We start from the raw sequence: 17127 nt of genomic DNA, 5'->3' as shown, positions 1-17127 counted from the left end.
CAATCTATTCCAATTAGTGGGTACTGAGTTACCAGCTTACATACAAAAACTTAACCAAAAACTGCTAAATCGAAAAAGGGGCATAATTTTGTAAAAAAGCAAAATAGAGTATGAAACCTGTGCATTGTAAGTCAGTTTATCACAGTGAATAAGTGTGTGAAGTTTCAATCCATTCCCATTAGTGGTTATTGAGATACCATCTTACATACAAAAACTTAACCAAATCGGGGATGCAGACGCATGAGTGAGTCCTATAGCTCTACCTATTCTTTGAATAGTCAAGCTAAAAAAGGGGCATAATTATGGAATATTTGAGCTGGAGTAATGGACCTTGTGTCGTACAATGTCAGTGTTGATTTATGACAACTATTTCAAGTTTCATCAAATCCATTCCATTATAAGTTACAGAGACAGAGTGAAAGTATATCCAAACTTTGATCTGAAATTCAAAGGAAAAAGAGGGCATAATTCATGAAATATTGGTGCAAGAGCTACTGACTGTATTACCGTATAGCAGGTTATTTTTGCGGGGGCAATATTTCTGCGTTTCTGCGGTCTCTCGGTAGGATCGCAAAAATATTTCCAGCAGAATATTCATCCAGCAAAAATTTAAAACGCAAAAATCTGCATTTTTTTAATTGCACCAACGTTGTTTCACGCTATGTTATCCGAGGTAATCCGAAGTTCACAATTGCCTGGTCTAATTATTGAAAATTACCGTCGCCATCTAACAATTACCGATAGTGGTATAATCATGATAATTAGGTGTGATGGTCAGTCAAAGTCCTAACTGTTAATCCTTCAGAAAACGTTTTTATTTTGTGAATGAAATAAACTGAGTGAATTTCTCTTGTGTTGTTCTTATTAATCCCTTGTGGCGATCATCTAAACAATTGATACTTTAGTAACCTTTATATAAGTGTAACCGTTATGTATATATACCGTATTTTGCAGTTGCTGTTTGTGTAATGATTTATTGTTGTTGGGCTTATATTTTTTCATTTCGCAAATTATTATATCCTACAATGTATTCGTTAAATACAAAGATACTTTACTGCAGTTAACAGTAATTTAGCTTATTGTTTTCATACGCTATCATTCTCACAACGTCCGATCATGCGAGGAATTACCCCCTCCTTGGCATCGAAAACGCAGAAATTTCTCTTCCATTTTATGTGAAAACGCAGAAATAAAACACGCAGAAATTTGTTTCACATTTTTTGGGGCCAAAACGCAGAATATTTTGACCGCAGAAATAACCCGCTATACGGTACATGATGTGTGTGATGATATGGAAGAACTATTTTAAGTTTGAAGCAAAGCCATCAAGAAATAACAGACATAAAGTGAAAGTGCATCAAAAATTTAACCAAGGTATGGACGTGGATGCCGAAGCTGGGGAGAGTAGGACAGCTCTGTCTCCATATACTTTGTATAGGTGAGCTAAAAAACAAACAAACTGTTGGCAAGGAAGTTGGTGCCAGGAAGATTTGGATAGCTCTCCAGATACTTTGTGTAGTCAAGCCGAAAATGTTGATTCCTTGGTTTACACCAGTACATACCATATCCTTACACATGTATCTTTCTTACCCTTTTCCTGTAACAATCCTTCAAGCCATACATGAGGAACACAAGTATGTGAAAAACAGTCTGAACTTCTTAGTTTGGCCATGGCATACAGCAACAAGCCCCACCACATATATATCTCTACAAAAAGAAGAGATATTTCCTAAAATTATACCTTATGACATACATAAACAATAGTTTATAAAGTACAAACTAAAAGAATATAAGACAATATTTACGATGCAAAAAATATTTACTTTAATGCAAATCTACATCACTTATATACTAGTACAAGGGGTGTTGTGTTCAAAATGCTCTAATTTCTTCATATATCAGCAAAACAAAAATGGATGAAACTCTTACATAATGTATATAAGGGAATATTCAGTTTATATATTAAAATCTTATCTTTACCAGTCTGTCTGTGAAGAAAATCTGGATTTTACAATAAGAACAACAAGCAAATTCGATGAATTGGTATCCCCCGCCGAAAGGGTTTGTGGTGAGGAATGGCAAAAAAATATATCCAGCAAAAAGTTAAGGATGTTAATAAGAAGCAAATAATTTCATTAGTCAAAATCAATTTAACAGAAAACAAATGTTTAATTAAAGAGTACATGATAAATGTATGATACTTTGATCCTGACTAAAGAATTTATTTTGAATGGGATATGCTTACTGTAATAAGCTTAGCTTTTAAAATTAAATGCAGTTAATTGAAATATGAGCTTGAAGTTTAACTGGAACGAAATATTGTCTTTGAGTGGTTTGGCACCAGGTGTTAAATTGTTGTTTAACATGTACATTTGAACTTAAAAAAACAGATGTCCTTATGAGAACACTGGTAAGATATCTTGAACATGACTGAGGGCAAGGCTTGTGCAGTCACAACTTAACATATTGAAGGTCTGAACATTTAAAAAAAAAAAAAAAAAAAAGGAATGGAAATATATATATGTATATATATTTATTTTTTAAGGGTGTGGGGGTGCGGGGGAACGGGAGAGGAAACAAAATTTCACATGTTGATTATAAATATTGATGGAAAAATAAAAATGAAAAACAAGAGGGTCATGATGACCCTGGATCGCTCACCAGAGTAATATGAGCTACATGTTTCTAATGTCAAACTGATGATTTTTAGAAATTTTTTGGAAGATTTTCCGATGTACAATCAAGTAACCCCTGGGGCGGGGCCAATTTTACCCGGGGGGTCATGATTTGAACAAAGTTTGTAGAAGTCTACTAGGAAATGTTACATATCAAATATCTAAGATCTAGGCCTTCTGGTTTATTTTTAGCAAACTTATGAAGATTTCCCTATGTACAATCAAGTAATCCCTGGGGCTGGGTCAATTTGACCCTGGGGGGGGTCAAGATTTGAACCAATTTTGTAGAGGTCCACTAGGCAATGCTACATGTCAAATATCTAAGCTCTAGGCCTTCTGGTTTATTTTTAGAAAATTTTGAAGATTTTTCTATGTACAATCAAGTAACCCCATGGGGCGGGGTCAATTTGACCCCGGGGGTCATGATTTGAACAAATTTTGTAGAAGTCTACTAGGCAATGCTACAGGTCAAATATCTAAGATCTAGGCCTTCTAGTTTATTTTTAGAAATTTTTTGAAGATTTTCCTATGTAAAATCAAGTGACCCCTGGAGCGGGGTCAATTTTGACCCAGGGGTCATGATTTGAACAAATTTTGTAGAGGTCCACTAGGCAATGCTACGTGTGAAATATCTAAGCTCTAGGCCTTCTGGTTTATTTTAAGAAAATTTTTAATGATTTTCCTAAGTAAAATCAAGTGACCCCTGGGGCGGGGTCATGATTTGAACAAATTTTGTAGAGGTCCACTATAAGCAATGTTACATGTGAAATATCTAAGCTCTAGACGTTCTGGTTTATTTTTAGAAAATTTTGAAGATTTTTCTATGTACAATGAAGTAACCCCATGGGGCGGGGTCATTTTGACCCTGGGGGTCATGATTTGAAAAAAATTTGTAGAAGTTTATTAGGCAATGCTACATGTCAAATATCTAAGATCTAGGCCTTCTGGTTTATTTTTAGAACATTTTTGAAGATTTTCCTATGTAAAATCAAGTGACCCCTGAAGCGGGGTCAATTTTGACCCCGGGGGTCATGATTTGAACAAATTTTGTAGAGGTCCACTAGGCAATGCTACATGTGAAATATCTAAGCTCTAGGCCTTCTGGTTTATTTTAAGAAAAATTTTGAAAATTTTCCTATGTAAAATCAAGTGACCCCTGGGGCAGGGTCAATTTTGACCCTGGGGTCATGATTTGAAAATTTTTTGTAGAGGTCTACTAGGCAATGCTACATGTGAAATATCTAAGCTCTAGGCCTTCTGGTTTATTTTTAGAAAATTCAAGTGACCCATGGGGCGGGGTCAATTTTGACCCCGGGGTCATGATTTGAATTTAGTAGAGGTCCACTAGGCAATGCTACAATTCAAATATCTAAGCTCTAGGGCTTCTGGTTTTTGAGAAGAAGATTTTTAAAGATTTTCCTATGTAAAATCAAGTGACCCCTGGGGCGGGGTCAATTTTGACCCCGGGGTCACCCCGGGTGACCAAGGCAAGTGGGCGACCAGGTGTGGGTGCGCAACTTCACATGTTTATAATAAATGTTCACAGAAAAGAATGAAAGAAATTTAATGATATTCTGCCAAATGGCAAGTTTGTTATGTACAAATATGTGGATTTTTAGACAATTAAAGGGCAATAACTCTGCAGTTACAAAAGAAATCCATACGAAATTGTGTGTGCACAACCACATTATAGTGCTCTAAATTCTGTTAAAGTTTCATAGTTCAAGGTCGAATATATCAAAAGTTATGATGCAGAAATTGCAATATTTATAGTACCCTATACAGTTAACACTAGAAACTTCTAAGGGCCATAACTCTGGTGTTACTTGGGCAATCTGACTGAAACTTGACGGGCCGCAAGAACTCATAGTGGTGAACAAGTATATGAAGTTTTAAATAAATATTCCCAACCATTTCCTAGATATGGCTCCGGACGGACGGACGGACGGACAGAAGGACGGACAATGCCAAAACTATATCCCTCCGACTTTCGTCGGGGGATAAAAATACTCAAGATCTTCATAAACAAGAGGGTCGTGATGACCCGGGATCGCTCACCTGAGTAATTGGAGCTACATGGACAAGTGTAAGAGATCAAGAAAGAAAGTCAAATATAAGTTAGCATTGAAATCTTTTCCAAGTTGAGTGAACATGTTTCAATGAAATATTAAGGTATTTCTGCACGTTTGGATCAATTTTTTTTCTACAATGTAGAATTTGATTAAACTCTTGATTTTTCAAAACTTCAGAATATACCTAGAAAATTCAGCAAATAAAAAAGATAGGGTTGTGTGCTTGATTTTTTGCTGGACTGGTTTGAAAAATTTGGACCTCATGCAATATTTTATAATGGAAGTCTATGGGAAAATCATAACTTTCATAACATTTTCGCGCATAGAAATGTTTCTACAATGTAGATTTTGATGAAACTTCTCACAGTTGTAAATAAACATATGACCTATAATTTGGTTAAATAAAATGTATAGGTCCATGTGCTTATTTTTGAAATAATTAAAGCGAACCGGAAAATTCACGCCAATTTTAAGACATTATTTTGAATTTTTTAACGTGTCATATGTTTTAATATCATATTCTGACATTAGGAATATAGAAACAGTGCCATTGCAATAAATGTACTCACAGGTTTCGATTAATTCATAAAATGATTTTCATTTCCGTACGCCGAATCTAGGCTTTATTCTACGTTTTTCGGATAAATGACGTTACGCCATCACTTCCGGTATATCAAACGTGCAACACTACCTTTTAAAGAAAGCAGGTCAGTAGGTCACATTCATGGTCTGAAAGTCAGTTTTAAGATCCATGTGCAAAACTGTATATGTCATCAAAATTTCCAAAACATATTCTGAAATCACATGTAGATAAACTTCTCCCTAGTATCACTAAACTGGTAACTCTCTCATTACATCAAGGTATTTTTCTTGTGAAATACAAACAAGCAGTAACTGTTGTTAGACCTTTGCTAAAAAAAACAGGTCTTGAACTAGAGGTTTCCAATTATCGTCCTGTGAGTAATTTATCATTTCTATCAAAACTTATTGAGAAAGCTGTTCTTTACAGATTAAACAAACATGTAAATCAAAATAGTCTTTTGCCTAAGAACTAGTCTGCATCTGCGCTGCTTCAGTTGGTTAATGATCTTCTAAGTGGTATGGAGAAACAGGAAGTCACAGCCCTTATTGCGATTGACTTAAGTGCGGCATTTGACACTGTCGACCACAACATTCTTATAGATTTCCTGAAAGCACAGTATGGTGTCTGTGAAACAGCTCTTCAATGGGTAGACTCCTACTTAAAGGCCTCGAACTTGTAAGATTAATATCAATAATGCATATTCATTAGACCGCCATCTTGAATGCAGTGTGCCCCAAGGCAGTTGCCTTGGTCCGTGGTTGTATCTCACTTATGCTGGAACTCTTTTTCATGTTATTCCAAAATCCGTATCAATCTACGGTTTTGCTGATGATCATAATTATAGCAAATAAAAGTCTCAATCACAAGCAATAGCTCAGAACTTGAACAGGGCGCAGTTATAATCAAAGACTGGATGAATAGAAACAAATTGAAAATGAACACTTCAAAACCTGAATTTATCATATTTGGTAGCAGACCTCAATTATAACAAATGTTTTACAAATTCGATTACCATTGTGGGTGATGATATTAAAATTAATATGAAAGCAAAATTAGATATCTCGGGGCATTTCTTGATGAAACCTTGATGTAAATTGCAAATTTCGTACAGCCAGGTTGAACTACCTGAAAATTAAGAACATCCGTAAATATTTAACAAATGCGGCCACTGAAATTTTGGTTTTGTCTCTAGTTATTTCACATCTGGATTACTGCAATGTCATACTGTATGGTGTAGCTAATGGTGAGGTGCTTATGATGCAAAGTATTCAAAACATGTGCACAAAACTTGTCCTACACAGGAGGAAATTTGACAGTTCTAAACAAGAGTTGTATGACCTACCGGTATTTTGGTTGCCGGTGAAAGCAATGATTGAGTTCAAGATACTTTCTTTCATGTATAGCTGTCACACTGGCAGAGCACCAATGTATTTAACAGAATTGCTTACACGGTATAATCCTAGTAGATAAGGTTTGAGATCGTCAGAAAATTCTGAATGTCGTTATGTTGTTCCATGTTCAACAAGTGCAAAACATTCAATGATAGAAATTTCTACACTACTGGTCCAAAACTGTGGAATGAACTGCCGTTAGAACTAAGCAAAAGTAAATCACTTGACACATTAAAAAAAGACACTGTATTTCAGAGACTTTGCGTCACTGTTCTAAATTTTTTTATAACTGTTTTATATTCTTTGCACACCGGAAACGTAGTGAAATAGGTAAAATTTTTGAGTCCTTAAAAACGGGCCAATTTTTACAGTGAATGCCTATAACGCTTTTAAACGGGGTGAATTTTTCCATCCTCAAAATCTGACCCCATTTTAGCGTAGGAACCCTGAAACTTTTATTTTTTTATTTTTAATTACTGAAATTGAAACGTTTATTACTAAGATGCTTTTAAAATGCAGACTTAAAATTTTCTTTCACTATCTTAAAACAAACTGAAATTTGTTCTCTACATCATTCAAATCACACATAGATCTAGTACATTTTCTTTGACTTCTATCTACTTGTCTATGTCTTCCCTTTTCTATTTGTTGTCTTCAATATATACTATCTTGTCTAACTCAAGGGATAATGGCTTCAAATGTCAATAGAAATCAGCAATTTCACATTCCGAGCATTTGTTTAAATCAAGGTGAGGGTCACTTTCGTAAGGGGAGTTAATTCTATTTTCACGGTATAAAATCCCATACCATACCGCATCAACTGTTAAAGAATAACGCCTGCATAAACACATGAAAAGTTAAAACAAGGCACTTTTACACCCATTTTAGTCCAACTAATTTGACGCGATCCTAGGAATTACTGAGATATTTTTTTCATATGGGCAATATCCCCACTCGCATCAAACACTCGAATGACCAATATAGTTGGAGCAACTTCCAATGAAACTTTCATTGCTGCCTACACTTTACCAGAGGTGTTGCGACTAGGGCAGCAGTTGCCGCCCCAATAATTCGGCCAGTAACTGCAAGACGGTGTTTCAAATATTTTGAAAATGTCCAGATTTTGTCATCAACTTTCTACGCTTATGCAAAATTGGAGAGGCGAAACAAAAGAAAGCGATGGAGCGTTACCAGAGACACGTGTATTATCAGCGAGCAGCACGCAAAGTGTCAAAAATCAATAAGTTAATTGGGGATTATCTGTTTGGTGTGGGGTGGCCGCTCGTCATTTGTACTCGAGCAAAAGTGTAAACTTTTCGATATAATTGTCTATACTCAAACTTTGTAAAGGGTGCAGTTGTGCCTTACTTGAGGGCCGATATTGTTTGACAATAGTATGACATAACTATGAAGCAGGTAACATATCAAAAGCACGTCAGGTAAAAATATTATCTGTAGAATATATATGCAGAATATGTATGCAATTACATTTTATAGAAAAATAAACGACCAATATTTGTCTTTTACATCTCTCTTTCCTGTTTGTACCCCTTTTATAAATGGTTCGTTGCTTCAGTTTTTTTCTGACGATGATTGATGCCTGGCAAGAAAAGCTCATTGAAATATGTTATTATAAGCTTCAAACACATTAATACAGTTGCACTGTTTTATAAATAATATGAATGTCTACTGTTAGCAAGACAATGAAACGTTTTGAAACTTTAGTGATTTTCATAATTATTTCAAGCATTGCTTAAATAGAGCTTCTTGGTAAAATTGGCACAAATAATGTGTTGATATAACTTGTTATATGGAATTTAAATGCAAGGAAATCGTGTCATTTATGGTGCAATTTGCAAAATTTTTCCCACAACCTCCCATACCCACCCCATCTCACCCATGTATGTCTGAACGTCAAATTATTTTGACTAACACCCATTTATACCAGTCAATTTGGAAAATATCATAGAAGTAACTGTTCATTTACACATTCATTCACACTATACAGTAGTGTTTTTGTTTCTATTCTCGAAGTGAACATCTGTGGGCACATCTAAAAATAGAAGCCCTCCTGAGCACTTTCACTGGAGTGGAGTACAGTACCACTGTGGGGAAACGGACACCAGATATAGCTCAAAAAGTGATAAGAAAATGAACGTTTTATTTTGACTCACGGAAAGTTTTTCATCATTTTTTGTATTTTATGTTGATATATTTATCAAAATTGAAGAGTTTTGAATAGCTTAATCATATGCAATGTACGTCTATAATGGAAATGAGTCTCCTTTCTTGTATAATAGTGCACTTTTCGATGAAAGCTGCATGATCACTAACAAATGTTCAGTAAGGCGGTAGGATTTCTAACATAAAACAACAAATAGAAAATAAGAGTAAAAACTGAATCGAGCGATTTTATTGAAATTATATTGTCCCGTATTCTGTTAGATATCAATACGATACGTTATGTTGTTGCGGAGATATTTGTGCTTTCTGATGACCTGAAAGTGTACCGAGGATAGACGGAGCAAATAAAATAACTGCACAGGGGATAGCAATTAAGTGGACTGAGGATAGTAACGATCCTTTTTGAATAATGAGACTGCGATAATGATTACGGCTTTTCAGCTCTACGGTTAGTCGTGGGGATATGATTTAACCATTGTCCATATCGAGAGATGAGGGTAAAAGTGTTTTTAAAAAAAAAAAACAAATCTGTATGTACTTAAAACAGTTTCACTCTGAACTCTCGGTATGCTCGTCTTTCTTTTCGTCCACTTGTCTAACTGTTCGGCCTTCCAGAGCAATACTTGCAATGGTTGGTCGAATTGAGTAAATATTGCATTAACAAATGGGATTCAGTTACTTCCCTTAGTTTCCAATGTGCAATTTTCAACCCAAATAGATTTTGTCCACAAAAATAAGTATCCTTTTTGGTTGCGGGTATATCCCGCCACCAAAGTTACAAGTGTATTTCTGACAATCATATAGCATCTTTATTTTATTCCGAATCACATCTAAAGGATGTTCATGTGCTACACAAAATAGTCCCATTCATGAACAACGCTGATGAATTATCAATTTAATGAACAAGCAGTTCCTATTCAACCTGTATCCACTCACATTGACCATTTAGGTTATATAAGATCTATCAATGAAAAGGTATTCCAGCCCATGGTTACATCGCAGAGTTCATCTTAGATATGAGGGACATTAAATTTGTATTTGTTTCTCATTCATGTATATTCATAGACTGGTATTCAAACAAAATAAATCTACCAAAACCCGCAACCAACAGACATTTCAAGGCTTTGATTTCAAATCAGTTAAAAATTGGTAAACAATATTGAGTTCACGAGTATAGATTAGTTAACGGTAGTGTGCACAAGCCTCAACGTTTGAGTCGCAAATATTTGAATATAGTATCAAGTTTAAATCTGATTTATCGAGGGACTCAAAACATTGCGTCAACATTAAATCGCCCCTATTGGATGTACGCACGTATTGAGTGTACTATACACTGACTAAAGGTTAGGGTTAGGTTTAACATAGGTTTAACAGTGAACATTCAATATATGGCCTTAGAAATGACATGGTGTTTGCTATATATGGTATAGCTTTGTAAATCACGTAGGCACGTTTTGCACATAGAGGTCATCAGCTAGGATCTAATTTGATACACTTGATGCCTTTTCTACGACCGTGCTTTGCGTTTTGGTCTCTTGTTACTTAGAACAGAAAAATGGTATCTGCATGTTAACTACAGAGAGAAACTAAATATTGCGACCATTCTTGATATTTAAGCAGCTTGCTTATAGACGTTGATTTTGAAGAGCATGGATCAAATTCATTGTTACTTAGATTAAATTTGAAATACAATTATAGGTCATATCGCGACTTTCCAGCTTTGATGGTGGAAGAAGACACCAGGTGACCCTCTGTGCATTATTTCATCACGAACGAGCACCTGGGTAGAACAACTGTCCTTCCATAAGCCAGCTGGATGGCTTCCCCACATGAAGAATTCAATTCCCCAAATGAGGCTTGAACCCATATCGACGAGGGACAAATGATTTGATGTCGGTGACCTTAACCACTCGGCCACAGATGCCCCTCAAGATGTGTGGTTGATATCTTGATCCGAAATTCATTGAAAAATTATGTTACGGATAACACAGATCAAGCAGTTACAGTCAGCAATATATTGGATCATTACATACTAGTAGATCCATGTTTTAATTGTCTTCTCATTGTAATAAGACCTAGTAATTGAAAAGTTTGAAAAAGACAAATATTGTACATGAACAGTGTTACTAGCAATCAGAAAACAGGGTTTTTGTCCCTCATTTTATATGCTATCCTCAGTACACATTTGTCAACTTGGAAACTATCCTCAGTACATAATACGGCTATCCCCATTACAGTTCTGTAAACATTTCTAAGGGCATATCTTTAACAGTTTAAAAGTTACATTGCCAATTCTTACAATAAAAATAGTTCAGCTTATGCTCGTAAAATTGTACGATTCAGAATTTTAATATATTCGAAATATTTCTTACAAATAACAATATTTGTAGAAATTCTGTGAATTCTGAGGTGATCATCTCAGATTTTTAGTAAAAGTTTTCATGCTCTGCTAAATCGTGACCATTATACAATACACCAAAGTCTAAATTTAGCATTCAGCTATGAGTTCAAACACTGGTTTCATTTGTGGACACGGTAGATAAGCGTTATTACAGCAAGATCTTACCTCTGGTAAAGGAAAACAACTGCACATTTGCCTGTTTACTTATCACTTTCTGAGCTATATCCGGTGTTCATTTCCCCACAGTGAGTACTGTAGGTGTACCCAATGTGGACAGAAGTCACATTTGACATATGTCGGTAAATAGCTATACATAGCTAATGTTTTCCTGTTTAAATATAGATTTATGCACCGACTTCAAATAAAATTTGTATTGTATTGTATTGGTATATTTTAAATCTTTTTAAAATAATTAATTAACGACGATCACGTTTCTCTTTCCAGTCGTTAAGTTTTTTAGCCAACCTCGTGAATCTCTCTCGCTGATTGGTTCTTTGTTAAAATTATTATTATTGGTTGACTAGTTTATATAACGACGCTCACAATTTTGGCGCCACTTGTTGAAATTTCTAGTTACGTGTCACAAGTCTAAAAGACTAAAATTGGTAGTAGTTTGAAAAACTCAGAGATAAAAATTATTTGGATTTGAATAGTTATTACAGCCACAGTTAGAGAGACAACAGAAGGTATTTTCGTTCAAGTAGGCCCATTGGGCTTACTTTTAAAAATTTTGAACATTAGACTATGTTTTGAAGTGTTTTGAGAGTACTCGCTCCAAAAATGTGGAACAATAAACTATGATTAAAGAGTGTTTCGTATGTGAACAAAAGGGAAGTGTTCTTTAGAGGATACGAGAACAGATACGTTTTACCCATCTGAGACATTTGTTTCGTTTGGAAACTTAACAGTTGGAGTAATTTTCCGAGCCAATAGTCAGATCTGTAATTATCGTGGAAGACAACAGATTGTCATGCCGAAATTACGACACGGCATCAAGAAAGATTACAAAAAGATGCACGAAGGAGACGCAGAATCTGAGGGAGAGCCGTCTAGTACAGTAGGCATCGCACCACCAAATGTATCTTCAAAGGTCAAAAAACGCACGTCTTCATCCAGTTTGATATAGAGGAAATTTCGGCAGAAAGTGAAGATGACACGGAAGCGATAAAGGCAGAAATCGAGCAATTAGGCCACGAAGAAGCCAGGTTACTAAAACTTCGAGAGAAGGAAGAATTGAGTCAGAAACTGGAGGAGAAACGGGCGAAGGTCAATGCTTTGAAAGGTAAAACAGAATGTATTGTATTGTTACTGACATGCCCATCTATACTTTCGGCTTCGTTTACTTTAGCATTATTATCCCATATACCAACATATTTAAACAAGTTATCAAGAACTGAAGGAGTAATTGATTAATAATGCATTGGTGCAAAAATATCCGCATTCCCCATCAGACGACCTCAAGACTAGTGCAAATGGCGTATTTGATTAAAGGGCAGTAACTGTGCAAGTGCTATCCAAAAAACATGAGGTTAATCACTGCATACCTCCTAGGCTACTCGATAATTATGCACAGGAGTTTTCACCATATATTTATTCAAGTAGGTCTACGTTAACAAATATTCAAGTACTTAGACAAGATTTATTTCATAACAAGAACAGTTGCAGCCACATTATGAACAAAAGCATTATGAGGAAGTTTGATTATATACTCGTCTATGATGAACACCTGTGTGCAGGGCAGACCCATTTAAACTGTCACATTTTGTAGAGGTCTTCACCCCGACCCTTGTGCAAAAGGCGTTCAACGATAAGTTTGGCTACTGCATAGCTGTCAAGGCTCCACAAAGGCCACGAGTGTGATCGGGGTTCGAAGGGAAGGTTGTCCCTCGTGGGGGTCTGGAGGGCGATGATCCCTAAAAGCCGGAAACGCCCTCACATGGAAAATTTAGATTTTTAACACAAAACAGGTCTGGTTTTGAATAGTCTCCCTCCATGTTTACTTTTTGTGACGTTTATTCAATGCGTGTGTCTTGACAGGTATGACTACTGTGTATTTGATTCTGGGACAGGTAAAAAATACATGTTGCATTACCGATTACACGATAGGCGTGGTGAAAATGTCAAAATGTCATATTATCTATTTATGGATCAGAAACCTAGAGACTTTATACGTCCAAAAATAGTCGTCTGTTTAAAAAAAAATTGGAAACAATTGTGTTTTTCGTGGTATAATAAGACAAAACTAACCGAAAGCTAATTTCTTCTAATTATTTTGAATAATCTTAAATAATTGCTTTAAATCAAATAAAATGCCCACGTGAATCTCAACTATTAAATAACATAAACTTCGTTTCTATCTACTCTAAATTCTGAAACCGTATGCTTAACTTGTTGCTTAATGTATTGCTGCAAAATGGACATACCTGAAATTCCAAATCAACCTGACATTTAAATTTCCGAAACGCACCTTTGGTCAGAAAAATCCAGTGAACAGAAGTTTTCAAGCCTTCGTGGTTCACCAATAGATCGTGGTTGCGTTACGATGAAACTAATGACCTCGCTTATTGTCATGTGTGTATGGTTGCTCACCATGATAGACGGCAAGTTGTCAAGTTCGAATCTTGATAAAGCCTTCATTATTAATGCCACCGCCTGATGAGACTCACAGAGGGGTCGAAATAGTTGTTTTCTTTTGTACTCGCTGACATTCAGAAGTGAAATACATCAACATTCATTGAACAAATGTCGGATAGTTATCCTTGAAAACTGTTATAAAATTGACTGAAAATCTTAATGGAAAATGCTTTTAAGATGCAAGGAAAACGCACTTACGGGCATCCCAAATCTTAAACTTTTCTCGGGGGAGCCCCACAACCCCCCCTTACGAGACGGGTAAACCCTCTCCTGCTCTCTCCCCTCTCCTGCCTTCGGCACTCGCGGGACGCCTTCGACGTTACATGGCCGGACCACTTTTTCTAAGCCGGCGACGGCCCTGATATTACAGATTGCACTCGCACTAGTTTATTAACAGGCCAGTAACCAGTAGCTTTCGCTGAAGACACGTAACAGACGCACCACAAAATAACTCTTAAGCTATATTCTTTTGTATTTCCATGATGGTAATTACTAGTATACAGGATTTGCATGAAAAGAATGAGATACATTGTATACAAAATTTTTAATATTTAGTTACAAATTGACAGTGATATATATAAGGTCAAGACAATTTCATTGAATTGTAGCAAATTAATCTGTATAAAAATCAGTGTATTTAGTTTATTTTCAATCACACTTTGTTTCTTCAGTGTAAGATAGTTATTCATCTATATTCTTAAAACTATGCTGAAGAGAAAATGACTGAAAAAGTTTGCAGATGAAGTTGTGAAAACATATTTATTCAGGAAGGGCCTAAATTGCCTACCTGAAAACTTGTAGTATAGCTACGTATTACCTTTTTGTTGGTGAAAAAAGTAGGTCACTAAGTCGTGGTGGGTCTTTAAGGTATATTATTCCATGAAATATGATTATGAGCGTCCTAGTACCTAGACTAGCCACTAGACTGATAATTAAGATATTTCTATGATTTTTTTCTTTTTTATGTTCATAGAGACAAAAGCCAGTCTATTCTAGAGATTTTCTAAGACGACTGATGTTAAAATTATCATTATGATATTGGACATAGGATATAGACTGGCTCAGTTCACTCATAAAAATGGGAAAAAAATATATCATAGTCTAGGAGCTAGTCTACCTAGTACCACGTGTGTAAAATTGAGTTCGTATTTCTTACTACTAATTCGGATTTAGTATTAAAGTACTTTTGAGTCAGAGAAGTAACTACCTTAGATACTCCCAGTTATGACTAAGTAACTCCTTATTAGGAGATAATCAACTCATGATTAGCAGGTGCAGAGATCCATATCAAAAACGATGACTTCAGCTCCAACGATGATGTCTGCAACACACTACGGTAGTATAAAAGACAAATTTCTAACCCGGTGACAACACTAACATGGACGTTTTTAATGGCTACAAAGAAACGGATATATTATTGACGACAGTCATCCCAACGGCAAAATAATACTCTGAACGACTGCTACACTGGGTAGCGATCAAGTACGTGGTAGATCTAGGCCTGCACGTTTGATAAACCTGAAGTGATGGCGTACTGAATTGGCAGTACGGAAATGAAAATAATTTTATGAATTAATGACAACCTGTGAATAAATGTATAACAATGACACTGTTTCTATATTTTTAAAATTAAAATATGATTTTAAAACATTTGACACGTTAAATAATTCGAAATAATGCCAAAGAACTAGCGTGAAATGTGTGGGTCAAATAAGCACACGGATCTATACATTTTATTCCACCACATTATACCACCACATTAGATGTATTTCTTTCTCTTATTCTATCTCTCATTCATACACGTAAGTCAAACAAGACGATTGGACATACATGACAAGTGTTCACAAAGACTGCACGGACAAACACACGGACGAATTGCATCGGGAACCTCCGTCATTATCCGTGATAAACGTACATTACCGAGGATCTCCGATTCAATAAAACAACATAATGAATATCGGAAATTTGGCGCACGCGTGAGGGTTAAGTATTAGTTTCCCGCTCTGGAGAAGACTTAATGCACGACGCACGTTACTGTTAAGTATAAACAGTCTATAAAAGTAACAACCTGTGATACTTCCAAAGGATCTTATTCCAGACGATGTTAGAATCAACGAAAGCGAGAGCAGCCTTAAGCACTCGACCACGTGCGATGATATGAGAAAGCGTGTGCGACAGGAGAGGCGAATTACGATCGAAAAATCACTATACAGATTCCGGTCTCAGAATGCAACATTACTATTGGTACATTCAAACAACCACTCAGGATGTGAGGTTATAAAGCCCAATTCGGAGACAAGTATTAGATCTGACGCATCTGAATGCGCAGTTTCAAAACTGAACAATTTCACACGGAAGCATTTTAAGACTGGTCTCCAAATTCCCATTTAAAGGATACCAGGCCATTTACTATATATATTGTCACATTTCTATCCCTAATCCAGGCCATTTACTATAAATATTGTTATATTTTTATCCCCTCCCCCACTAAAAAAAAAAAAAAGAAGAAGAAAAAAAAAAACAAAAAAAAAACCATATTATATGTAGGTTTCGTTAAAGTGAGTTGTAGGTATATTTTGAAATTATTGCATATATTTTGATGTAAAAACCCCGATAATCATTTTAATATACTTTTTATGTGTTGTATTGACATGAATGCACACTTTATTATGACCTTGATTACAAAATAACAAAAAAAGCCCAGGGGCTAAATACATCCATAGAATGGTTTCTGCTTTTGCTTTTGTAATTTGACCACTCAAACTCGCACGAGCTTTACGTGAGTCTTCGCTCACAAGTCAAAAAGTCGGACATAAGTTTGTTGGGTGGAAAACTAAAAACAATGCTAGACTAGAAAATGGTACAGAAGAAATGCCGACGACGGGCTGGTAGCGGCATGTTTCATGAAAGAAGGTACGTTATAGCTTGATAACTTTAAACTTGGTAAAAACTAGGCTTGATTAATACATAGCCATGTCGAACTGAAGGACTGTGCAGGCTGTGCTTGACATGCTCCTGACAAAACTCGAACTCTCATTCAGTTTACCTCAGGTCCGATATCCTGGGATGATAACTTCCTTTAGCTTTGCTTTTAATTATGAATCTCTTGTTCTTTTTTGCTGGTTCATTTTTTTTTTATATCTCTCTTTCATGGCAGCTTTTAGGTCTTGACCTAGAACAGCAGCTG

General features: G+C 35.8%; 1 long non-coding RNA gene across 3 annotated transcripts in view; it reads right to left on the bottom strand.

Moving 5' to 3' along the window:
* Positions 1–12745, bottom strand: part of LOC123564968 (uncharacterized) — a 38147-nt gene extending 25402 nt beyond the window's left edge. For 2 of the 3 annotated variants that reach the window (XR_008366014.1, XR_008366015.1), the window contains exon 1: positions 1591–12740. This is a non-coding gene — a long non-coding RNA (uncharacterized LOC123564968). Of the gene's footprint in view, positions 1–1590 lie in introns of all 3 variants that reach the window. The other variant, XR_008366016.1, reaches the window with a different exon arrangement.
* Between the last annotated feature and the right edge of the window lie 4382 nt (positions 12746–17127).

The sequence above is a fragment of the Mercenaria mercenaria genome, chromosome 11 (assembly GCF_021730395.1).
Source record: "Mercenaria mercenaria strain notata chromosome 11, MADL_Memer_1, whole genome shotgun sequence".
NCBI classification, from domain to species: Eukaryota; Metazoa; Mollusca; class Bivalvia; order Venerida; family Veneridae; genus Mercenaria; species Mercenaria mercenaria.
This window is presented reverse-complemented; position numbering and strand designations above follow the sequence as displayed.